We start from the raw sequence: 26,868 nt of genomic DNA, 5'->3' as shown, positions 1-26,868 counted from the left end.
GACATAGATATTTCGCGCATCCAGGTAATAACAATAATACTACTACTACTACTAATAATAATAATAATAAACAGTACAGTGTGGTGAAAGTGGTGAAAATGCTACGTCCAGATAAACAGAATCAACTTTTCAGGACTTATCTGACAAGTTTTCAGGTTCTTGGTATCGATGCACAAAAACCAGCTGCAGTTACAAACAAGCTGCTTTTAAGCAAACACCTTTTAAGAAGCTGGAAAAAATAACTTTTTCACAATAATATAGTTTCAGAAGATTTTTGACAAATATACTGAGGCTGGACATTTTATACCTCAAGAATAACCTCACTTATTAAAAGTAGCTACTGCCCGTCTGCTCGGCCTCACCTCCATTAATCTGTGTCACTAATTATCATCATTATCAATTATCACTAGAGTGATAATTTAGCACTCACATCTTGCACAAATATATTCCATTCTGGATCCAATAAAAACAAAACAAAAAAACTGAAAAACAGCACAAAACATTAGGTAGAGTTGAAAAACAATGTATGATAATAATAATAATCCATTCATTCTCTTCCGCTTATCCTTTGTCAGGGATGCGAGGGGCTGGAGCCAATCCCAGCTGTCTTAGAGAGGCAGGGAACACCCTGGACAGGTCGCCAGTCTGTAGCAGGGCTAACACATAGACACAGACAATCATTCACACTCACATTCACACCTATGGGCAACTAACCTATCCCCACTAACTGCTTGTCTTTGGACTGTGGGAGGAAGCCACAGTACGCAGAGAGAACATGCAAACTCAAAGATCCTGGAACGGTGGAATTGAACGTAGGACCTTCTTGCTGTGAGGCAACAGTGCTAACCACCATGCCCAATAATAACAACATTAATAATAATAACTTTATTTATATAGCACTTTTCAAAACACAGAGCTACAAAGTGCTTCACAGTTCAAATAACACTGTTCTGTTATCACTAAAAGTTGTAAAATGTTGTATCACTAAAATATCATTCTCAGTCGTTATTTATTATGTGTTTACAGCGCCCTCTGTGGTTGCTTCAAGTAATGCACTTTATTTTGAAACAACTTTATTGAACAGGAAGTCGGCTCAAGAAAAGCAAGTGAGCAAAAAGAAGGGAAACATATCGGCACACAGTTTATGGTGTCCTGTTGGAAAAAATACTGTCCACATCTTCGGTTTATGGTTGTATCGCCGGTATGTACTTAAAGTATAAATTGCAACTTTGTTTTTTGTACAATATGTTCCCCGCTAATGCAGTATTTGGCTGTAAAGCTAGTCCTTTTGTTAAGCTAGCTACCCGCGATTTTGGAGGTAGTCTGGGATAGCATCAGTAGTAGTTTAAAAAGTTTACATAATTAGACATATGCTATGTAGTAGCATTGTGGTATATAAATGCATGTTATGCTGCACATATGTATGTCATGACTGTATTTTTTGTCTTGTTTTTAGTTTTACCCTTTTGAATGTCAGTAAACCTGTTGACAACGCTCATCGGTCTTCAGAGTGGTGATATAAGAAAGGTGTTAACGCCCCTGCATCAGACATGCACCCATAACGGCACAAACACTAACCTATAAAATCAAGTTTGAAGCATTCATAAAACAATGTGAGCCGACCTGACTGTCTGAGGAAGGCTGTTCCACAAAAGCCTCAAAAGCACGATCACTTCTGGTCTTAAAATCAGAGCATCAAAGCAAAGTGATGTCACAGTAGCTATTCTATTTACAGTGTGTGGCTATAAAGTTAACATAGAGGTGAGTTTAGAGCCCTTCATGGCTGTTGCCATAGTGGCCACACCATGTTACTACAATTTGATTTCATGACCCAAAAATAACTTTTCTCCACACACTAATTGGGGCGATCGTGGCTCCAGAGTTGGGTGTTCGTCTTGTAACCGGAACGTTGCCGGTTCGAGCCCCGGCTCGGACAGTCTTGGTCCTTGGGCAAGACACTTCACCTACCACCTACTGGTGTTGGCCAGAGGGGCCGATGGCGCGATATGGCAGCTTCGCTTCTGTCAGCTGTGGCTACAACTGTAGCTGCCTCCACCAGTGTGTGAATGTGAGAGTGAATGAATAGAGGAATTGTAAAGCGCTTTGAGGGGCTGCTATATAAATGCATTATTATTATTATTACTAATGTGAAAAAGGACTCTGTTTATCACTCGAGTATATTCCATCTGGTCTGCTGACATTTGGAAAGTATAGATGAGCTGTATGATTTAGCAGAGAGCCAGCAGGAAGTCAGCTAGCTTGGCGGGAAGAAATCTGATCTGAGCATGTTCTCTATGGGCTTCACTTAGAAAAAGCAACACTGTGGACGCTGTGTTACGTCATGGTACCAAATGGAGGAAGACTGGACAGGTTTTTTTGGCGTCTGCATCATTGAGCAGCTGTCATTTGAATGCACGAGGCGTTTGGCTGTTTGTGAAGATAAAAAACAAACTCGGCAGCACAGTATGATGCTTCTGCATATTCTACCTTTTACAAGTTGAAAATTCACGTCGGCTTGTTCCCTGCTCGCAATAAAGTGCAAACATTCAATAAAGATTGTGAATCGGGATCATGAGGTCACACATCAAACATATAGCTCTGTGTGATGTGACTGGATTAACAAGACAGAAGAAGATCTAAATGATCATGAGAGATTGAGGTCTATTCAGCAGTTAGAGATGATCCCCTTCACTTAATCTCCCTAACATCTGAATCAAACGCCACCCCTCGTCTTCAACACCCAGCAGCTGCGCGTGAATAAAAGCAAAGCGTCCTCCCTCTCGCTCTCTGTGCTGATATCGATGATGGCACAGCGAGGATGTCAGCGTTTCACTTTTAAATGAGCGAGTCAGGATGCTGGAGTGTCAGCTCCAAAGGAAGCCCTTTGTACTGCAGAGGCCAATATGCCTGGTTAATGAGACTGTGGCTCAGACCCGGACAGTGAGGCCTTGTGGGAAGAATGCTGCCGCTCCTCTGGTCTTATTAAGATGAGAGGAGAGATAAGTAGATGGGACAGAGTAAGTCTGGCTCTGCTCACTGTCCAGCCCTCCTCTGTCTATAATCTGCTCTGCTGACATTGTGCTACATTCAACCGTAATTACGCTTTGGGAGGAGTCGTCATCCACAGTGCGAGACGTGATGCTGAGGATAATCATGCTCATAATGATAACCAGAACTTTACAAGATCTAATCTAAAGGCGGCTACAGAGATGTTCAGCAACTGTTTCGAATGCCACAGTGTGCAACATCGATTTAAAGACGCGGGTTTGATATATAAAGTGTGGATTGGCATTTTGAGCAAATGCACCACTGAGTATTTGCTCTCCATGGTTGTTGGTATATATTGTAGAGTGTGGACTGGAGCTTCTGGCTGAGAAACTGTGGGAAATTACACATGCATGTGGCAGGGTAAGCCCACCATAAAGCATACCTGCTTAATTTTTCACTTTTAACTAATAATAACCATAATTTATGAAGTTCAGTTTTCAGTTTTATTTGTCATATGCAAGTTAGCACCAAGGTTATTATCGTTAACAAAAACTAACGAAATAACGAAAACTAGAAGTGAAAAAACATTTTCGTTAACGGAAATAAAAATAAAAACTAAAAAAGGAAAACTAACTAAAACTGGAATGAGCGTTCACAAAACTAACTAAAATTAACTGAATTTATAGCAAAAATGTGTTTAGTTTTCATTGATGTGTGCGTGTCATACAAGAGTCAAGGGTGAAAATGAAGTTTAGTTTCCAGATTTTTTTCTTGCTGTGTCTCATTATGCCAGCAGGTGGCAGTACGTTAGTCGAGTCGTCTGTGTTGCTGCTCCATCCACGCGCAGAATCATGTCAGGAAAAGTCGGGAGCCAGAGTCCAGTTTGGGATTACTTTGAATATGACTGTGTTTTGGATAAAGCAAGTGTCTTGTAGTGGAAACAGACAAATTATGAGGGACATTTCTAAAGGGAAAAAATCCCACAAACCTTAAAGTGCACTTGAAAAGCTCACACAAGAAGGCTAACCTAGCTTAGCTTGAGAAGGTAAGGGAGCACACTCAACCCTCATCCCCAGAAAACAGAAGCTAACCCCAGGCAAGGCAGCGTGATGCATCCCGAGACAACAGGACGGGGATATCTACACAACTGTGTGAGTCAATTACCTTCAAAAAGTTTATCAATTCACTTGAACCAAAATTACGAACACCCGGTGCTGCGAGAGTTAATCGTCTCATTGGGGCCAAGATATACATTTTATAGTTGCCTGGTATCAATGGTTGTTCATCTGCCTTTATTTATTTATTTAAAGAACCCATAGGTGGGAATGTGAGTTGTCTGTCTCTGCGTGTTAGCCCTGCGACAGACAGGCGACCTGTCCAGGGTGCAGTATGGTAGCTGGAATAGCAACATACCCAAGGATGAGCAGAATGACTGATATGATGAAACTGGGATTTTGTTACACTTAATTATTGCAAACACGACTAAAACTATAACTGAAACTAATCAAAACTAAACTGAAACTAAGGATTTTCAAAAAAATAAAAACTAAACTAAACTAGCAAACAATTGGTAAAAACTAATTAAAACTGATATAAAATTGAAAATCTGAAGTCAAAACTAAATAAAAATAAAAACTAATGAAAATTGCAAAACTATTAAAACCCTGGTTAGCACAGGGTCAACATTGCAGTGAAATGTGTTTGACGAGCAGCAGTCACTCAGCAGCATGATACAGTAGAAGAAAATAAAATAAAATAATAGAAAAATAGTAAGGAGCAAAATATTAGAGAGACATGGTAAAGAGAATAGATGACTAAATATATATGTATCTATAAATATAAATATATGTACACTAGTGATTAAATGAGAAAATCTTGAAAAGAAATATGACGGGAGGGCAGATGGGATATTGCACAGGAACGAGCAGCAGAAAATCACAGTATTGCACTTTTAAATCTAAATATCAATAACAATAAAGTGGAGTGACCAGTGCAGATTAGACAGAGTGCTTGTGAAGCTGCAGGGTAGCTTCTGAGTGCGAAATGAATGCCATGCTGCATTTAGTAAGACTAGAAAATAGAAACTGAGACCAGAAGAAAACATGTCAGAAATTACAGTTTTTTCCATGAACTTCTGGAGTTGCCCCCTGGTCTTTACTTTGTCTTTACTTCTTAGATTAGGAAACTACATCCAGCTTTATTCATGCAGTCTGTGGTAAAAAGAAAGAAAAATGCACAAATAGTTGCATAAACAATTTGATTTTTTGCATCCATCATTTAATGACTATTCATTTATTCAAACATCATGACCTTCTGTACGATTTAAAATGTACATCTGCATGATAATTCTCTAATATCTGCTGTTTCCCAGCCTACGATGAGTGTGCACTTCCTTGTTTCCTCCGATGCTGCGTCCTACATCGGAGGACACATGCAAACAAACAAAGTGCCAAAACGTAATTATTTGTTCTTCTTTGTTGAAAGAAGTCTTTCACTTTGCATTTTTTGCCTCCATTTATTCTATTCGGGTTTTTTTTAAGTATTTCACAGTTGCACCAGTGTCACATTAATTAGTCCCACTGTGAGATCATTATTCTGACTTTTGCCCTTGATCAGAACAGGAGGGACTGTAACAATGGCCAACTTCTCTCATAGTGCAGCTGGAGCGGTGACCAATGATACCACCACAGTTCTGTCACGCTGGTCATGTTTCATCATGAACAATAAGAAATGGCACAGTTTACTTTCAGCTTTATACATCTTTAATACATCAGATAAAGAGAATGTTATTATTTTTTCTTCAAAAGCACTGGCTTTTGTTCAAAGTCTATAATTTATCTATAATTCACTGATTACAACAAGTCCTTTGAAATTAATCATGACACTGGCAGCTGCTCTCACCAAATAAAAATGATCTGTAGGAGTCCAGAATTAGTGGAGCAGCCAGCAGCAGCATTTTGCTCACCTAGCTTGGTGTGGGTTTGTCCTCAACATTAACAGAAATAAAGTTAAAGCCACTGAACTACTTTGGTAAAGGAATAAAAAACAGTCAATGATCAGTTCATTCATGTAAAGCTCCTCCTATATGGACTTTGTGGCTGTAAAATCTTATAACCGCACGTCTTTTGTCTTTCTCTGATCATAATGACTATGGCCTCTAGTTAAACAGAAACAATGGGTCACCATAAACTGCTCAAATAACCTAAAGAGTTGGAGAGAAACTCGCTGTGATGTGAGTCCGTCACTCTGTCCAATTCAGTTCCAAATAGTCATGTTTGCAAGTGAATTGTCTACACGGACTGACTCCATTGCATGGACTTATAATTTGGCGTCTCTATTCATTCATTCATCTAACCAGTTTCTTCTGCGTATCCAGTTCAGGCTCACTGGGTTGACATCCTTCTGCAGGGCTAACACAGAGAGACAGACCACTATTGATCTTCATGTTCCCATCCACAGCTAGAACCATCACTTAACCTAACATGCACGTCTTTGTATTGTGGGAGGAAGCTGGAATACCCGTAGAGAAAACAGGAAGAAACCCTGTAACGACAACTAATTCACTGAGGTCTAAATCATCATAGATCTGTGAATAGTTTCTGATATTTCTCACAGTGATTATATTGTTTGTTCCATGATTGTTGAGACTCGGAAGAACAATTTAATAAACACAAATTACATATTGTGATGCCTCGAGGTGGGGTTAGGGTCGCCTTACACACTGAGGATTAATAAGGCCGGGGCTTTGCCTCCACACAGTGTGTTTCTCTACAACCAGCTGGAGAGTCTCAGAGTCTCCAACTAAAGACAGACTCCACAGAGCGCATCTCTCTTTTTCTTAATGAAAAAAACATCCGTCTTCTTTCTTCTCAGTACTTCCAACCAGCAAAACAAACACTTGGCAGTGAAAACTTCTGCTGGAAGAATACAATACTTTTTATAACCACACCAGTGTGGTTTGTCTACATGTCTAAACATATATTTAGGCAGCAATGAAACCGCGGTCATCGCTTGTATGATAAGCTGATGGTGACAGAAACTACATCCTTGTTTCCTCGGCATGTTTTCAATCAATTCTAGTCCACTTAGGTTGTTTGGTAAAAATGTTCGTAAATAATTTGATTTAAAAAATCTCATCATTACCTCTAAAGTGATCTCAGTAGGATACCTTTATATTTATACTCTGGCTGATCATCAGAAAGAAAAATAAAACCAGTAGGACAGCGAGGATGACGATGCATCAATAATAAGCACTGAATATTATAAAAATGATTAATTTTTTATTGCATTATTATTGAAGATGAAGACTGGACCAACTGAACTGATTTGTCCAATCTGTCCATCCATATGCTTCAATCCCCAGAATTAATCCCAGAGAGGAAAGAAGGGGTGCAATCTGAGGTTTAACCTGAGGTTTGGGTAGAAAACAAATCATGATTCACACGTTGCACTTGTCATTAGAACGAAACAATAAAGTCCTTAGCACTGAGCCATACAACCTCCAACAGCTAAAATAGACTTTATGAACTTTCTACACCGCTGCAATGGAACATATATCAGGACTTTACAGATCAATTTGGCTGCTGAACTCTCGCTGCCCTCTCGCTTGCATAAACAGCACATGCAACAGTGAAAAAACCTTACTGGTTTTTTAGATACTACCAGATCAGCCCATTTCTGGCTTCTCGCCATTGGCTACAGATCACTTTTAAAGCACATCGTTGTCTGTCCCCAAACTACATTCAATTCAGTTCACCAAATCTCAACAGTTGCTTCAAGCTCGGAGCTTCATATTGTGAGGTAAACACCATACCATAATACAGAGAAAACAATCAGATGCCCTTCTATGACGAGTACTTGGTGACAATGGGAAGGAAAAACTCCTTTTTAACAGGAAGAAACTTCTAGCAGACCTGGGATCAGAGAGGGGCAGCCATCTGCCCAACCAGTTGGGGGAAGAGGGAAGGAAGACGGGACAAAAGACACGCTGTGGAAGACAGCCCGAGATTAATCATAACTCAGGATTAAATGCAAAATGCTGTATAAACAAAGCTGCTCTCTTGATGGCACTCTCACTCGGTGTTGGCTCTCTCTGCAGTATTTGTTCTGTATGGCTTCATTTGTGTAGCTTGTTTTATTACAGACCTTTAACTAAAACTTATTTTGTAGTGTAACTGTAACAGGGTCATAAATCACATTGTTATAATTACACAAAATGTGTCCTAAACCCCCAAACTGTTCCTTTTATACCTGACTTTTAGGACCTCCAAGCCTGTAGTTATGTTCATTATCAGTTAGAGCCCCTCCTCATTCTTTTCTTCTTCTTCTTTGGTGCAACCCTATAAATACAGTGTACCCCTTTTGCCTCTCCCCTTTTCTACAATTCCCCTGTGGGAGAGGTGGGTGTCATTTCTTTCCCAACACTGTAAAACGCTCATATAATGCATATTTAGCCACCTGGATGTTCCTGATTGTGATTTTAGTTCAATTATTGTCATTATTAAGCCTGTTTTTGTTAGATGTTATAAGTGTGTAGTATGTGTGTATTATAAATGTGTTTTAGGCGCCATAAATGCTAGCTTGGAAGTTGTGGTGGGTTGAGCTAACCCTCTTCCCCACTGTTTGTATTTGGTTGTAGGAGCTGGAGTGGGCAAATTATTTACTTGGAGGCCTTTCTTTCTTTTACCTTTTTTTGATCAGGTATGTCGGATTTCATGTTGTTGTTTTTGTTTTATCTTATGTCAAATATGTTATGTGTAAATCCATACTTTATGTTCAATGTAAAAATAAATGTCACCAGCCCTTTTCTACAATTCCCCTGTGGGAGAGGAGCTGGAGTGGGCAAATTATTTACTTGGAGGCCTTTCTTTCTTTTACCTTTTTTTGATCAGTTATCAGACACACAACGCAGGATCACACCGGTTACACTTGGTGCCGTGACCCGTCACATCGCCAATCCGCGATCCACCCCTCCTCCTTCTGCTGCCGCTGTTTTCCCGCCTCCTCTCCGCAGCTGTGTGCCAGGGTCCTGTGCCCAGCGCTTTGACTCACAGGTTTTTATATCGCGTGTGTGATCGATGCCCCGCAATTTGGCTTGCAGGCATCTCTGTCACGTGTGAACTTAAAGGGCAAATACGTAGGTGATCATTTCTGTCACTGTTTCATATTGTTGCCTCAAATTATAAAGGCACGGATTGTAATTTATTTTTTTTTCTATTGGTATTGGCTTTTACAGCCTGTTTTAATTGAGAGGAAAAAACAACATTTTATTTTATTTTCTATGGTGTTTTGATTCTTTGATGGTTTTTTTTTTTCTCCCCACATTTCATTGTTTTGTGAAGTTTTGCATAATTGTGTGTGGGGGTTAGGCTCTTTTTTTTTTTGCTGTTAAATAGTGATATCTCACTTGGACCAACATGTTAGGTGAGGAAACTGTGGATAGCGCTATGCCTGATCTGTTCTCTGTGGGGAGTAATATGACCTTTGGTTTGGGGAGGGGTCATCAGATTGCTCCAAAGTGTTTTGGGAGGGGTAGGCCAGTAGTCCCCGGTATTGGTGCCCACACTGTAGACCAGTCAGTGATGCACTCACCATTAATGCCAGCAGCTAGCTCCACACCAGCTGCTTGCGAACGCCAAACACACACCCAGGCTGTCACTAGTGACATGTTGAGCAGCTTGATTACTGACTTAGCAAAGCAAATTGGGGAAAATATCACGTCCTCTCTTAACTCTATGCACCAGCCAGCCCCCACCCAGCCACAGTCTCCTCAGAATGTGCCCTCGAGCTGCAATGACCAGTCCCAGCTGAAGGTTATTGTTCAGTCAGACACCAAAGCTCCACCATACTTCAAGGGTGACAACACAGATCTATTTCCCATCGGTGAATGGGAGGACATGATGAGATGTTATCTGCACAGAATCAGCTGTGACACAGATGAAGAAATGTTTGCCATATTAATGTCTAGACTGACTGGCAAAGCCAGAGATGTGGTCAAGGTGTCACTTCGTTGCCGCCCTGAGTTGAATCGGAATGATCTTATTACTGCTGTGTTTGACATACTGAGGTCTAACTTCAGCGACTTGACATATTCCAGCCTGCCCATGAAAGATTTCTACAGTACTGTGCCACGTCCAGGTGAGAACGCCATGGATTACTGGATCCGGTTGAACAAGTCTATTGACGCTGCTGATGAGTGTCTCCGCAGGCGCGGCAAGCTGGTAGAGGACCCCAGTAGTGAGGTTGTTTCGATGTTCATTAATCACTGTCCTGACCACAGTCTTGCGTTGTCTTTTCAACTGAAGGCCTTAGAGGAGTGGACTGCAGCTGAGGTTCAGAGCCGTCTGGACAACTATGTGAGGAAAATGAGACAGTCTAGTGTTTTGTCTCATAATACAGCATGTCTGTCCATCCCACATCAGAGCCCTGTTGCTGTTAAAAGCCAGCCCCACTCCAGCGGTGCTCAAGCAGTCCCAGTAACACATGAGCCAGCTTCGTACCCTATGCCTTCTGTCTCCTCTGCAGCCACATGTCAGCCCCTCTCTTCTGATGGCATGGTAAGTGTGCAGCAGCCCTCTGCTTGTCCTCCTTTGACTCCTCATGTCATGCCCCCATCTTTGCCAGTTTCCGGCCCTCCTCCAGCTGAGCCAGGTGTTCAACAGATGGTAGCACTGTTTGACAAGGTTCTGTCCATGTGCACTGCATCACTAGCCACTGGTCCTAGGTTCCCACAACCCACAGGTCATTCCCATGGGCACCGCAGTGCTCACCGTGCTTCGTGCAGAGTGTGTGGCTCACATGAACACACAACCCATGTGCATTGTAGGCTGTACAAGCTATGCCACAGCTGCTTTGACCCTGGACACATGAGGCGTGAATGCCCACAGTTGCACCCGAAACCAAGCATTTCAGTCCCTCCTCCCACCAATGCTGCTTTAAACTAGCCAGCCCATGTAACGAGAGGGGTAGCATGGGCAGTGTTGATGAAACCCTCAGAAATGCAACAGACCCAGAAGCCATATATGTTAACTGCTGTAGTAGCCTCTCTGATGAGAAGACTGTTATTATGGGTTCACAAAGAGTTGGCAGGGCTAGTGAGTTGTTTTACACTCCAGTGTCAGTCAGTGGCCGGTGTTCCCTGACAGGCATGCTTGATTCAGGAAGTATGTCATGCACACTAAGTGAAGAGGCTGATAGCAAGCTAAGAGCCGCTGGTGTTGCTCTGATTCCGCAGCATGCCCCTGAAAATGTGGTGCTGGTTGGTTGCGGTGGCCTTCTCACACAACCGAAATGCATCTATGATTTGGACATTGAAGTATATGGGACTAGGTTTCTTGTGCCAACATTTGTGGTTCCTGGGCAAAAAGATGAACTCATCGTGGGGAGCAATGTGATCCGGCCCATCATTCAGAAAATGAAGGCAGATACAAAGTACTGGGAGCTTATTAACTCCGATTACACTGGCACTGATTGTGAAGACTTCCTGCAGTTGCTGAGCTGTATCTCACGGTGGTCTGCTCCTGTGTTGCCAGATAAAGTAGGTACGGTCAGGTTGCGGAAGAGTGTCACTCTCCTGCCACAAAAAGAATATGTAGTTTGGGGAAAGCTGCCACCTTCTGCCCTTGTGTCTCCAGGAAGTACTGTCGTTGTGGAACCCACGTCAGCCCGTTCCACTCCAAAGAACATAATGGTGGGGCGCATTATAACACCCATGTGGGGAGATCGTTGGGTCCCTATGAAGGTCCTTAACCCAACAGAGAGCCCTGTGACACTTCGTCGCAATGCTAAGATTGCGGATGTCTTTCCTTGTATTGCTGTGGAGGACCTGCCCATCACTCAAGGTCTCTGCGAGACTCTGACTGACCAGCATACCAGTTTTCCCCCCTCACCAGACTCTGTGCCTGACTCTGCACAGCTACTCAAAGACGCTGGGTTGGCTGATATTGACATTGAGGGCTGTGAAGTGTCAGATGGGTGGAAGAGGAAATTGGTGGAGCTTGTGTTGACTTACCAAGATGTGTTCTCTAGAGACAAACTGGACTGTGGTGAGGTGAAAGACTTTGTCCATTGTATCCACCTCACTGACGACCGCCCTTTCAGGCTTCCCTATCGCAGAGTACCACCGGCTCACTATCATAAGTTGCGAGAGGTGCTGTCAGACATGGAGATGAAAGGCATCATCAGTAAGTCCACCAGCGAATACGCCTCGCCACTGGTAATGGTTTGGAAGAAGTCAGGTGACTTGAGGATATGCACTGACTTCCGCTGGCTCAATGCCAAAACCATTAAGGATGCTCACCCACTGCCCCATCAGGCTGACTGTCTTGCTGCCCTTGGTGGGAATGCTTTCTTCAGCACCATGGACCTCACATCCGGGTTCTACAACGTTCCCCTCCATGAGTCTGACAGACGGTACACGGCTTTCACTACACCTCTTGGCCTGTATGAGTACAACAGACTTCCCCAGGGTCTATGCAACAGCCCAGCATCTTTCATGCGGATGATGCTCAGCATCTTTGGTGACTTGAACTTTTCCAGCCTCCTGTGTTATCTTGATGACCTGCTGGTGTTTGCACCTTCAGAAGAGGAGGCCCTAAAACGTCTTGAGATTGTTTTCTCCCGCCTGAGGACCAGCAATCTGAAGCTGGCGCAGAAAAAATGTCACTTTCTCAGACGCTCTGTGAGGTTTTTGGGTCATGTCGTGGATGCTGGTGGTGTCTCAGTTGATCAGGATAAAGTGAGGGTTATCGCCAGTTTTCAGAAGACTGACCTTATGGATGGTGACGGTTGCACCCCTTCTCAGAGGAAAGTGAGATCCTTCCTTGGCATGGTGATGTTTTACCAGCATTTCATTCCAGGGTGCTCTCGTATTGCGAAGCCGCTCTTTGCTCTAACTGCCGGTCAGAAGAGGAATAAAGGCTGCCATGGGAGTCGGAAACCGGGAACCTTTCGCAAGCTCACCCCTCAAGACTGGACTCCTGCTTGCGAGAAGGCATTTGAGGGACTCAAAGGTGCACTCCTCAGCTGTGCGGTGCTGGCACATCCTGATTTTGAGAGGCCATTCATCCTTTCGACTGACGCTTCCATGGATGGGCTGGGTGCTGTCTTATCCCAGGTGCCAGCTGGTGAGGAGAGAGCAAGACCTATAGCCTTTGCTAGTAAGTCTCTCAGCCGCAGTCAGGCCAAATACCCAGCACACCGGCTTGAATTTTTGGCTCTGAAGTGGGCTGTGTGCGATAAGTTCAGCCACTGGCTCAAGGGTCACCGGTTCACTGTCTGGACTGATAACAATCCTCTCACATACATTCTGACTAAGCCAAAGCTGGATGCCTGTGAACAGCGTTGGGTCTCTAAGCTTGCACCATACTGCTTTGAGATCAAATATGTTCCTGGAAAGCTGAACATTGTGGCAGACACCCTGAGCAGGGAACCGTTTGTGAGGCCTTTGGCCCAGCGCCTCCTGTCGGAGCCCTACTTTGAGCTGCTAGAGCAAGTCAGTGATGTGAAAGATGCTAGTGTCCAAGATGCCTTCCGTTTGACCTGTCAACCTCAATCGATACGCAGTGCTCCACCCTCTGCTGTGCTTGATGTGTCTCTGTCAACTGATGACGTGTCTTCTCTCATGTCTTCCCTCTGTGAGTGGGAGTCTGCTTCTCGCCAGCGTGCAACATCCCTCGCTGGTCACCTGACCTCCATTAGTCCACCTGACTGTGATGTCTCTCATGCGCTGTCCCATGCTGATCTCCTGTCTCATCAAACAGGGGATCCTGTGATCTCCAGAGTAGCCCGCTATGTTGAGCGTAAGCGCAGACCCTCCAGACGTGAGCGCTGTCATGAGAACCAACATACGTTGCGGCTCCTGAAACAATGGGATAAGCTCACATTCCTCAATGGTGTCCTCTACAGAGTTGTGAGGGACCCACTGACCAAACACAAGAGATTCCAGTTTGTGGTGCCTGACTCCCTAAAACAAGTGGTGCTGTCTGGCATACACGACAATGCTGGTCATCAAGGTCAACCTCGCACACTCTCCTTGGCTCGTCAGCGTTTCTTCTGGTATGATATGGAGAAGAATGTGCGCGATCATGTGAGAAGTTGCCGCAGGTGTGTTCTCAGCAAGACCCCAGAGCCAGCAGCTAGGGCCCCGTTGGAAAGCATTAAGACCTGTGCTCCACTGGAACTTGTGTGCATTGACTTCTGGTCAGCTGAGGACAGCAACAACAAGTCTGTGGATGTCCTTGTGATTACTGACCACTTCACAAAATTAGCACATGCATTCCAATGCCCGGATCAGACCGCTAAGAGAGTTGCTAAAAAGCTCTGGGATGGATTCTTCTGTGTGTATGGCTTCCCTCAGCGCATTCACTCTGACCAGGGAGCTAGTTTTGAGAGTGAGCTGCTTGCAGAGCTTCTGGCTTTGGGTGGCGTTGCCAAATCTCACACTTCACCATACCACCCCATGGGTAATGGTACCACGGAGAGATTTAATCGCACCCTTGGAAACATGTTACGGTCCCTTCCCCCCAGATCTAAGCAGAAATGGCCGCAAATGATACAGTCCATGACGTTTGTGTATAACTGTACAGCACATGAGACCACCGGCTTTGCGCCATTCTACCTGATGTTTGGGAGGGTGCCAAGGTTGCCAGTTGACCTCATTTTTCGGGATGTCCTTCATGATGACACCATTTGTGACTATGATACCTATGTCAAGTCACTGATGGATGACCTGCGCTCTGCCATGCTCCAAGCCCAGGAACACAGCACAATGGAGCAGAGACACCAGTCTGACCAGTACAACAGAAAGGTGAAGGGTCTGCCTCTTTCACTAGGGGACCAGGTGTTGTTGGCAAACAAGGGAGTCAGAGGAAAAAGGAAGCTATCTGACAAATGGGAACCCGTTGTGTACACGGTAGTCGACTTGGATCCTGCTCTTCACATCTGCCGTATCAGAGACAAAGAAGGTCATGAGCGTGTGGTGCATCGCAACCTGCTCCTTCAAGTTAACTTTTTGCCCTTGGACACAGCATTGAATGACGATGCTGCACATCCTGCTGTGAGCGTTGTCAGTGGCCCCCCTGAGTCTGACCTGGATGGGTCTGTGACATCTTTTGGGGGCACAGGAGCTGTACCTCCTGCCACCCGTACTGTGGATTCTGTCTCCAGCATTGGCGAGTGTGATGACCGCACACTATCATGGATCCATCAGCAATCCGCCGCTGACCCGGTCGAAGATGGCGTTCATGAGACCTCTCCCATAATGGGTGTTCCTGATCTTGGTGGGCTGGCTGGTGATGGAGCCTCCCCAGACTCCTCTGCTGCTTTCCCGTCCCACAGTTTCCATTCTCTTGAACCCAAAAATGTGGACGTGGATCAAGGACTTACCACACGTTTTGGTAGAATCATTAAACCAGTTCGTCGCTTGATTGAATCAATGGCTCAACTTGAAACACTCCTTGGTGTTGAACCTGTTCAAGCAGCGGTTATCGATGTGTGAATTTGTTTATTTCTGTATGTTTTCCATTGCTATTGTTTTTGGAAAAGAATAATATAAGCACAGAGTTGACTGTATTTTGTCAGTCAGTGCAGTCTGATGGTGATGCCCATAGATATTATGGCCTGTTTTGTGTGGTGTAAATGGCACCTCATTTTGTCTATAGTGTGTCCTGGGATCTTGCTAGGCGCCGAGCGGGTCTCAGGTCTCTTATCCTCCTTGGAGGAAGCTATGTTGCTGATCTAATTCATTGTATATGTGATGTGAATTTGTTTGAGGCCACTGTATCTGTTATTGTGGGTTTATACATTTTATTTTATTTTATTTTGTTTTTGGTGTACTCTTTAGTATTTTGTGTAATTCTTGGGGGGTGAATGTAACAGGGTCATAAATCACATTGTTATAATTACACAAAATGTGTCCTAAACCCCCAAACTGTTCCTTTTATACCTGACTTTTAGGACCTCCAAGCCTGTAGTTATGTTCATTATCAGTTAGAGCCCCTCCTCATTCTTTTCTTCTTCTTCTTTGGTGCAACCCTATAAATACAGTGTACCCCTTTTGCCTCTCCCCTTTTCTACAATTCCCCTGTGGGAGAGGTGGGTGTCATTTCTTTCCCAACACTGTAAAACGCTCATATAATGCATATTTAGCCACCTGGATGTTCCTGATTGTGATTTTAGTTCAATTATTGTCATTATTAAGCCTGTTTTTGTTAGATGTTATAAGTGTGTAGTATGTGTGTATTATAAATGTGTTTTAGGCGCCATAAATGCTAGCTTGGAAGTTGTGGTGGGTTGAGCTAACCCTCTTCCCCACTGTTTGTATTTGGTTGTAGGAGCTGGAGTGGGCAAATTATTTACTTGGAGGCCTTTCTTTCTTTTACCTTTTTTTGATCAGGTATGTCGGATTTCATGTTGTTGTTTTTGTTTTATCTTATGTCAAATATGTTATGTGTAAATCCATACTTTATGTTCAATGTAAAAATAAATGTCACCAGCCCTTTTCTACAATTCCCCTGTGGGAGAGGAGCTGGAGTGGGCAAATTATTTACTTGGAGGCCTTTCTTTCTTTTACCTTTTTTTGATCAGTTATCAGACACACAACGCAGGATCACACCGGTTACATAACCTTCAAGTGCTTTATCCAAAGTACAATTTCTGCTGGATCAGTTTCAAATTATATTCACTGATTGTATCTTTAGGGATTCACTAGCTTAGCGTAGCTGCTAGCATAGCCGCTAGCATAGCCGCTAGCGTAGCTGCTAGCGTAGCTCCTAGCGTAGCTCCTAGCCTAGTCACTAATCGCATGGCTTCCTCCTCTTTCTTGATCACTGAGCCTCCTTTAGTAAAAACAGTCGTGTAATAAATAAGGCTGGAGGCCAGGCTCAGTGAGTTGGACACCTGGGTCCACACCCCATTGTCCCAGGCAGCCAGGAAACTGGGTCAGCTGGGTGACGGTGAGGAGGAAGCGTACCCCTAAATAAAAACCCAGTACGCCACCAACCTGTTCACATTTGGAAATGTTGTGACCCAAGGCCAGAGCAGGCAACACTGAGGTAAGTGCTTTGGGACCATAAATAGGTGCAATAAAGATAGATGGCATTAAAATCCAGGAGAAAACAAACACTTTCAGGTAAGACAAAGATAATATTACTGCTGAATCAGACTCCAGATGTCTGTTTTCCTGCCAAAGCTGCCACTGCAGGTCAAATGACCTGCTACAGCTGACAGGAGGACTTTATTTTAACACCTTTGTCACTGATGAACAGCTGCAAGTGAGACCATCCTCAGAAGAACCCACATTAGAATATTCCAATAAATAAAGCAGGCCAGTGAAAGACGACTAGTGGGGAAGGTGAAGGAGAAGAAAGGAGCGAGCAATGCAAAAAACAGGACCAACAAAGGTTTGCACCCAATTAGAAAGAAGGGATGGGTTATATGGTTGGAGAGTACAGCTGTCCCTTAATGGCTGAGCAATGAGAAGTCACTTTGTGGAGCAAGTTCACGGACAGTCATTATCATCTGCAGGATTGCTCCCCGCGGTTATTCGATAGTTTCTGCATGAGGCTGGATTATTTTGTGAGGGTGAACGTCTTAACTCTGCAGCTGGGCACTCACTGACCTCAGCTAACGGCATTCTCCCATCACTGCCACTAAAAAGAAAAAAATATATATTTTATTTGCTTTAATTACCCGTTTAACTTACACGCCCTCGTTTCATTTCAAGACAGCGTGAAAGTCTCTACAGCACACTGCAGTAATTTATGATCACTCCACTTTCTCTCATCGTTTGTCTCCTCGGCTGTCACAGCAAGTGGGAAATGCGAAGTCAGAGAGGCGAGACAGGGAGAAAAGAATATAGCGACTACAGTTGATAACTCATTAGCCCAGTGCAAATACATCAAAAGCTTTCAAACAAGTGTTAATTAGTCTAAAACCACCGATGGACAGACGGCGACTGAAACCAAATGTCTAATGTACAGACACAGAGCAGTGACACGAAGAAGACAGGACTTAAGATCGTTCAAAAGCAAATGAAAGAAACAGAAAAGACTTTATCGTCTCTGGATAAAGTGCAGAAGAGGAGATCAGGTGGTGTGGGAAGAGATTTCCTTTTAGGTTTATGTGAGCTTTTTGTTTCCAGCGGTCGGCTCACAGAATGAGCAGCAGGTCTGATGACAGCTTCCTGATCATTTTGGTCCAGTTATAGCAAACCAGCAATAACGTTATTGTTGGAGATGCTGTTGAAATATAACTGGGGAAAGATTTGGAGGGATAATTGGTAGCCAGTTGGAATGGTGCTCACTCATTACAGGTTATCCTGTTGCTTTGTAGCATATAAAAGCTATGTTTGAGATAAATGTCACTTATTATGTTTCCACCTAAAAAAAAATGCATTTTTGTAATGAAATTACTTATAAATGTGAGATTAGTTGGCTGCTTGAAACAAAACCTACTACTTGACTGGTAAAGTCTTTGGTTGAGTGCAGACAGCAGATGATGGATGAGTCACTGGATGAATGGGCAGGATTAAAGGGTGCAATTAATTAATGTGTGGACCTGATAGATTGATCAAAGCGCTCTGCCATATTTCTCGGTGTTTAACAAACATGTGCTGTGTTCTCAAATGGAACAAGGAACTATAAAAAAAAAGAGAAACTTTGGAATAAAGTGCTCTCATCACAGCGACGACAACTCAGTCTAATTCTATTAATAACCATCATCTAGCACCCTGATTAAGTCACTAATCCTCTCTGCTCTCAGCTCCGCTGATTAACGCAGGATCACACACAGCAGAAACACGCTAAGTCTGACAAATTTACATGTGTTGTTCCCAGTCTTCACACATGCTGAGTACAGACTGAAGGATCAAAAGCCCATGTGTACAGAGCTACGCCAAAGTTGAGAAGATGCTTCAAAAAGAATGCCACGAATAATTTTTATTCATGAATCGAAATTCGAAAACCTAAATCAAATCAATATTTGCTTTAATAACGACACCAGCCCCCTCAACACTTGTGCAGTTTTTCGAGGGACTTCATTCCCGCTGGCTGTATACTCGAGGACATCGTAATGCTGTGCAGTGACTTTGGGATTAGATGCTCCCTGATGGCTCTATGTGATAGATGCAAATGTAAACTAAACACCTGAAGTGCCAAAAACATCTGCACATTGATCTGCATCTGTCAGCAGGTGGCATGTTAATAGAGTCGCACTGTGTTCTTCTTTATGAGGTTCAAACTAGCATCAAGCTCCAGAGTGAAGTCAGCTCAGGGGTGCCGATCACCAAAGACTCCTAAATGTCCAACTTTACAGCACAGGCATGTTTACAGCCTGCTATGAAACACAGCGTAGGTCTAACTTAGCACATTTCTCCTTTCATAACAATTGTAAAGAGAGTGAATATTTTTCATAACTAAACAATGACTATAGCAGTAAAGTCTAAAGGTAGGGCAAGGCTGGCATTACTCACTGCACTCAAACTTTTGGGACGGTTATTTGAGAAACAATACGGGTTGGTTTGAGGTGGCTAGTTTTCAATCAATCAATTTATAAGCACATTTAAAAAACAACACAGGTTGACCGAAGTGCTGAACATAATGAAAAAGTAAAAAGTTGAACAAACACACACAAAGAACAACAACAACAAAAAAAAAACTCAGTCACAATTAAAAGCTAGAGAGTAAAAATGTGTTTTCAGACGGGTTTTAAAAATGTCAAGTGTTGGAGCAATCCTAATTTCAAGAGGCAGACTGGTCCAACGTTTGGGTGCAGCAATCGCAAAGGCCCGATCTCCTCTGTTCTTTAGCCTGTTTCCAAACTAGAAGCAACTTATCAGCTGACCTGAGAGTTATATTCGGAGTATCTTTAGTTAACAGATCAGAGAGGTATGATGGAGCTAATCCATTTAGAGTTAAATAAAATTATCTTAAAATCAATTCTACAGTGTACTGGAAGCCAGTGTAAACGAGCCAAGACTGGGGAAAAATGGTCATGTTTACGAGTGCCTGTCAAGAGTCGGCCTGCAGCGCTCTGAACTAGCTGAAGACGAGAGAGCAGAGCCTGGCTGATACCAAAATCCAAGAAGCCTGCATCAATGTTTTATTGCGTAAAAAATAATTAAGGCTACATTCACACTGCAGGCGAAAGCGCATCAAATCCGATATTTTTGACCCTATGCGACCCATATCTGATCATGGTGTGACAGTGTGAACGGCACAAATCCGATATTTTCAAATCCGATCTGGGTCACTTTCGTATGTGGTCCTGAATCTGATACATATCCGATGTTTTAGAAAGCTGCTGTTTGATGGTCATGTCGCATTAAATCCGTCTTTTACGTCACCGACACAAGACAGACGCCAATTATCAGCGCCGGAGAAGACAACGCGAACGCTTCCTGGCCATCCGGTGTAGATGTCAGTGAAACTGTTGGGAAGACAACGTGAACATTTTATTTGTACTGTATAATCTGCAGATTCTGACAGAAATCTGCAACTATCCTTTGAAGCACCGCTCCTCTAAAACAGCAATAAGGATCATTATTAGGTTATTTACATTATTATGTAAATAACAAAAAAACTTAAAGCAAAAATTGGGAAACGTGAAGTCCGAAGTCTTTATATTAAGATAAGATAAGATAAGATAAAACTTTATTAATCCCTCAGGTGGGTTCCTCTGGGAAATTCGGTTATTAAGGGCCATCAGTCAAACAATACTGTTTGCTCTGGGTCTAAACAGAGCGCTGCTTTGAGCGTTCACACTAGAGCGCGTTTGCTGTCGCATTTTATTTGTAGTGTGAACGAGCAGACAAAAAAATCGGATTTGATCAAAAAATCGTAATTGAGCATCAAGACCTGCAGAGTGAACGTAGCCTTCGAGGAATGTAGAAACAAGACAGAATACACGCGTATGAAAGAAGACAAGTCAAATGATGAAGTTGCAAGGCAGGGTTGAGTGTTACTGCAAAGCTGAAAAGAAAGGTCTAAAAGATGACACCTCTGCTCTGAAGTATGTTAGAAGATGGCAGCACTGACAAAAATGGAAGTGGACCTGGATGCAGCACAATAAATGATGCTAAGAGTTTGATGACAGACAGGATTATAAATGTGTACATCTGAGGGTAAGCTCACAGTTTGGAGATGTACAGGAGAGGGAACGTCAATATACTGGCCTAAGGATGTTGAAGATGTCACTGCAAGGAAAGAATAAAGACGGAAGACCAAAAAAGCTGTTGCTGAGGCTGAAACCAATGGGGGAAATTGCAATAGGTATGTTTATCTTTCATATACAGCACATGGGTGCAACGAGAACAATTTCTGAAATCTGTTGATAGTTTTCATTGATTCAAACTTTGTGCAAGTTGCTGAGATTTGAACTCTTTTTCTAGTAGACTCGTTTGATTTTCCAAGATTACAAAAACTCATCCACACATCTCAAAACACCGGTGACATCACCACCATAATTGCTGTATCAATTTATTATGACATCATCCAGATGGCATCTGCTGCATGCGCTCTGTCCTCCCCAACAAATGTTGATCTTTTCATCTTTTAAGTAGCAAATATTTGACAAACTCATTCATATAAGGAAAAAAAACAAAACAAAAAACAAGATTTGGCAACATTTCCAAAAATATTATTTTACTTTGACTGTTTTTGACTTCAGCATCATGAACAGTTTGACCATGAACAAGCAAAAATATGTCAAATGTCCTGAGGGACTCTTGGAAATGTTGCATATATAGCAACAGCTCTTATATGGTGTACACATACTGGAGTGATAAAAGGAGGGACAGATAAACCGACGTGGAATTTGTGGAGAGAAGGAAAAGACGAAGAGGAGGAGGAGCAGAAACAGAAGGTGGAGATGCAAGGATGGCTGGATGGAGAAGTTAATAGGTGGAGGGCTGTTTTATCCTGAGAGAGAAGTGTAAATTCAGCAGGGAGGCAGCAGAAGTGCCAGACCCTGCATTTATCTGCCAACACACACACACACACATGCAGGCTATTAACGCTCCTGATTGGCTAAAAATATACAGCGTATAGACTCATACGGTGAATGAATGTATGCAGGCAGAAAGGATGCATTCAGGGTTGTTTGTGTAAGTGTGTGCTGGCAGCGTCTGGAGGCTGGCAGATGGTCAGAGCTGAGTCTCTCTCCCCTGTGGGTCCCTCATCTCTCTTCATCCCTCCCTCCCTACAGCTCGGCCTCCAGGGGCGCCCCGCCAGCATTAAGCCCCACCAGAACATCCCCCAGCTGGGCACAGATCTCCACCACCTCCTCCCTGCCTGGAACTGAACCCGCTGAACGTTTTTGGATAGAAATCTCACCATTTGCGCTTACTTTTTTTCTTTATCCATTTGAATTGAACACAGATTGAAGGTTAAAGCTGTCCATTAAACAGTAAAGATGTTTCATCGCGCTGGGAGCGGCCAAACATTTTCAAATATCCATGGGCATCAGTTTCAAAGGAAAGCTGTTTTCTTTGATTCCTGGTGGATTTGATTCGTGACACGGACTTAGATTTTCATTTTCACAACTGAGCTGAGAGGTGAAAGGAGCTCAGGTGTCACATTCAAGGATATTCGGCTCTTTATAGGGACTTTTTGTTGGAATCACACCCACAGACATCTAGAGAATTAACATTTGTTTTGAACTGTAAAAACTAAAAAGAAGTTTTTAGCTTTTGTTGCAGGTCATTTCGATTGTTTCTCATGTTACAGACTCATAAAAGAAACCAACACAACATCCAAGGTAGTCCTATTTAGAAAAAAATACTTGCAGCTGCCGAAGGCCACAAACAGCCAGACTAAATACAGCTGTTTGATGATTCTCTCACACTGTTTGTGAGCAATCACAGCATAAAAATAGATTTCTGAATAAACATTCATCTGCTCTAAACCCAAACAGCTCCATTATTGACTAAATGACCTCGACAACAGTTGCAGCAGCCGATGAGCGAGGCGGATAGAAGGTCAGTGACAATTTCAAGATCGAAATAGCCGAACTTCAATAACAACACAAAATAAGCCTTTAATGCAAACATTTTATCTACAGCTGTTCAGCTGATACGTGCCCATTTACATTTAGGTCCATAAGTGTGTGGTCATCTCACCTCATTCATACTCTGTTATTGACAGGGACAGGCAGCTAGAGACCCGACATCCAAGTATTCATCCCTGCAAATTGTCTGCAGACAGAAATGTGAACATCTCTATCTGGTCTTTAAGTCTGATGTCTTTAGCTGTTTCTGGGTCAAACAAACATCACTGAGAGCTACACACTGTCTAAATTCTTTCATCTTTAATAAAATGATCAGCGTTGCATCCATGAAAACAGAATTTATGAAGTTTAACGGAGTTAGAAATTAGCAGGAAGTTAGTTTCCATCTAAAGATGATATATCTGAAAGATTAAACGTACAGCTCTGCTATCACTTCCCACATAAATGAAGACAGAAAACTAAACAGCAGTGACGTTTGTAGGGTTACTGAAGTTGGGCTAGCTAGTATGTAATTATGTGGTGGCTAGCGACACAGCTATGTTAGCATAACATAAACAGTGAAGCTGGAGGATGAACGCTAACTTTCCCACTCGATAAAAGTTAACATGAGGGTTCCCGATGGTTAGGGACAAATGTAATCGCATGGCAGGATGCTGTAAACGGACCAAACGTCAGTCAGGAGAACAACTGAGATAATCCATCCACAATACGAGGTTAGTCATTCATATACTGCTGCATGGTAAGGATTTAAAAACTGAGCTTTAAAACGTGCTGCCGTTGAACAGTGGTAATAAAAACTGAGAGAGGCCGACAGTGATCACTGACTGTTTTTAGGGGCTTGTTCAGCATTAAAACATGTTAAAAACACAACTGCCTTAATAAAAGCAGAGTAGTTTGGACCCGGAAGCAGAGTTCATACGTCATCACTTAAAGACCGGATGGGCTCTTATGCTCACTGCTTGATGACATGACCTGAGCAGACCCCAGAGAACGTACAGATGCAGAAAGGTTAAACCCTGCCTTTGTTTCATCCATGCAAACACTTTATTTCAGAAATGTGTGCTTTTAGGTGAACTGGGGTTTTTTGTTGTTGTCTTTTGCAGAGTCATATCTGGCTTTGCTGGTCTCGAGTGTAACCAGTGGTTTGCTCGTTGTTGTTGTTTTGCACATGCATAAGGCATCTGTGGATTATTGACTTTAGTAATGTGGCTCTAGATCAACTTTCAGGTAGAATTTTTGCATTTTTTAATGAAAATTGTGAGTAAACAACTATTGTTAAGGCTGCTTTTATATCCACAAATTAATATTGATTTTCATTCAACATACAACCTAATAAAAAAATCTAATTTAGCAGTAATATCCTCTGCTGCTAACGTGAATGGACGGCAGTCCTTGTTCTTGAATGCTGAAGTGAATCGACTCACTCGTGCGCACTAAATGTCAGTTAAGGGTTTTTTTTCTCCACATTTGTAATATACGATGCAGTGTTTACAAGCAATTTATTATCCATCTCGTCCTCGCTTCCCCATCCTCCACCTGGGACACGCGGAAACCCCAGGAGGGGTTTTAGGCATCATCAAAAAAGCTTGTCAGAGTAAAGAGGAGACTTCAAGGGCACACCACAAAGGCATGAGAGGATTTTTCCACCAACACCCTTTAACTTACAGGTGAAACTGATTCATCAGCTGATCCAACAGGAGAGTTAATAATAAGAGGGATGATTACAATACTGTAGCTCAGATAAACTACCTGTATAAACATGTATGATGACACTAACGTGTGGTTATTAAGTGTGCGTTCAACATGAATGATGAGCGAGTCACAAACAGCCTGTAAATCTTTTCTATTTTTCCTCTTCTTTGCTCATCCAGTGAAATACTAGAAGATGAAAAATGAGTCGCAGCTTCTCCAAATATTTGTGCAACACAGCAGCACTGTTACAGGTACGGTTACTCCTACGCTATCAGTTTGAACCAGAGAAAAGCATTTGTCATTCTACCTGCAGCCTTTTGTTAACAGAATTTATAACTTTAGGGGGATTATCCTGTTATAGTGTGACACAGTGATGCTTCAACATATCTGCTGTAAAATTAGTTTGTTTGTCTATTTGTTAGCAGTCTAGTGTCCACAGTTTTCAAGATATCATATTGAATTTTTGGGCGATGGTAGATACCAATAAAAGCTGCAGCTGATTTAATTTTGGCAAAAATCGGGTCAAGTCAAGGTCACGACCTTTAGGGGGCGCTGGGCTCTCTGAATGTTGTTGTTTTTAACAGGCAAACTCTTAGGCTACGTCCACACGTACACGGGTATTTTTGAAAACGGAGATTTTCCATTTTCGTTTTAAAAAATAATCCCGTCCACACGTAAAGGCAGAAATGAAGGAAAACGCTGCTAGGAACATGCCAAAGCAGCAGGTGGCGCTATATTCCTAACCGTGCAGAAATGTTGGCCAATCAGAAGTCTAGAAGCCTCGGCGGGAAGAAGTAAACAAAGATGGGGCATAGAAGCAGAACCGAGTCGTATGTGTGGAGGGACAGTAACTGTGTGTGTATATGTAAGCATTTAAACACTGCAGAGAGTAAAATTAACAGTAACAGTATTGTAGAAATTCATTTCACCGAAACAATAATGTGGCGCACAGTGTGACGTCAAAAAAGGCGCACACCTTTGACGCTGCGTTTTCTGCGTTTTTCTCGTCCACACGTAAATGCAAAAACGGAGTTTTAGAAAATATCCACCCTGGCCGGAGTTTTTAGAAATCTCAGTTTTCAGTGACCGAAAACGCCGTTTACGTGTGGACGAAAGGTGCAAACGCATAAAAAAAATCTGCGTTTTCAAAAATACCCGGGTACGTGTGGACGTAGCCTTAATCTGCAGATTATAAGACATATAGGATGATAAATTTCATATAATCATCTATCAGAATAAGCTAATAGATGAATAATCATCTATTAGCTTTTGCCACTTTCATAGTTTTGACCAGTTCGAGCCTTCCTAGTTGTTGTGTTCATCATTCGTGTTAAATGGTGCTTGCATAGGTCATACGTGTAATAAAGCTGTGCCTGGCTGGTTTGGTTAGATTTGTAAATTTCATGGAATCAGGTTTCCTCAAAGCAGAAAGAATGCTGCAGGAGATTGTAATTTTTCAATCTGTCGAACCATTTACCATTTACTGTATTTCTACATCTACATCATTAATGCTCGAGTTCTGAGACGGTCCTCCCACTGTGAACATTTATATACTTCATTTCATACTTTCATATTCTCTTCATTCCTTCACTGGAGTTAAATACTTTCTAATATTTTGTCTAGAAGCTCCTTTCTGACCTTCGTTTAGCTGCAGACACAAGTAAAAATAATACAGACAGATGCCAGAAACAGACTGAGGCCTCTAAGATAACAGATACCAGAGCAAGGCTTCAAGGTCGCCAGCAGAAACCAGTCATCGTGTTACAGAGTGGAGTCATGTGGCCTGAGCCTCAGACACCTTTCCAATAAACAAGTAGAGGCCTTATCTAAAGGTCTTTATTGGGTTTGTATTAAAGTTATTGGACAAACGTCTCTTATCGTGGCGCCTGAAAGCAGAGACGGCACTGTTACGATATCCTGTGGATCTCTATATGCAAATCGTGGTGTAATACTGGGATGGACAATACCAGCAGTGTGTTGAGCAATCAGCAGAGATGACACATACCTTCTGGCCAACATAAATAGAACTGTTGGACAGCTGAATGCTGTTTATCTGGCAGGATCTGGGCAACATTTGGGTGAAATGGCAACAACACGATTAATCATCTCAAAACCTGAAGAAAGTGAGTACTTTTTAACTTTGAACCCAAACCTTATATGACACTGTTGATAACTCAAAGGTGTCTG

The 26,868-nt window shown here is 42.7% G+C and overlaps 1 protein-coding gene across 13 annotated transcripts in view; it reads right to left on the bottom strand.

Annotated features, from left to right (window-relative positions):
* Window positions 1-26,868, bottom strand: part of si:cabz01090165.1 (leucine-rich repeat and fibronectin type III domain-containing protein 1-like protein) — a 499,613-nt gene that overhangs the window by 188,525 nt on the left and 284,220 nt on the right. The gene's annotated exons all lie outside the window — the stretch shown is intronic.

This window comes from Neolamprologus brichardi, chromosome 14, assembly GCF_056152115.1.
Source record: "Neolamprologus brichardi isolate AB-2024 chromosome 14, ASM5615211v1, whole genome shotgun sequence".
NCBI lineage: Eukaryota > Metazoa > Chordata > Actinopteri > Cichliformes > Cichlidae > Neolamprologus > Neolamprologus brichardi.
The sequence above is the reverse complement of the archived record's forward strand: the minus strand, read 5'-3'. Positions and strand labels throughout refer to the sequence as shown.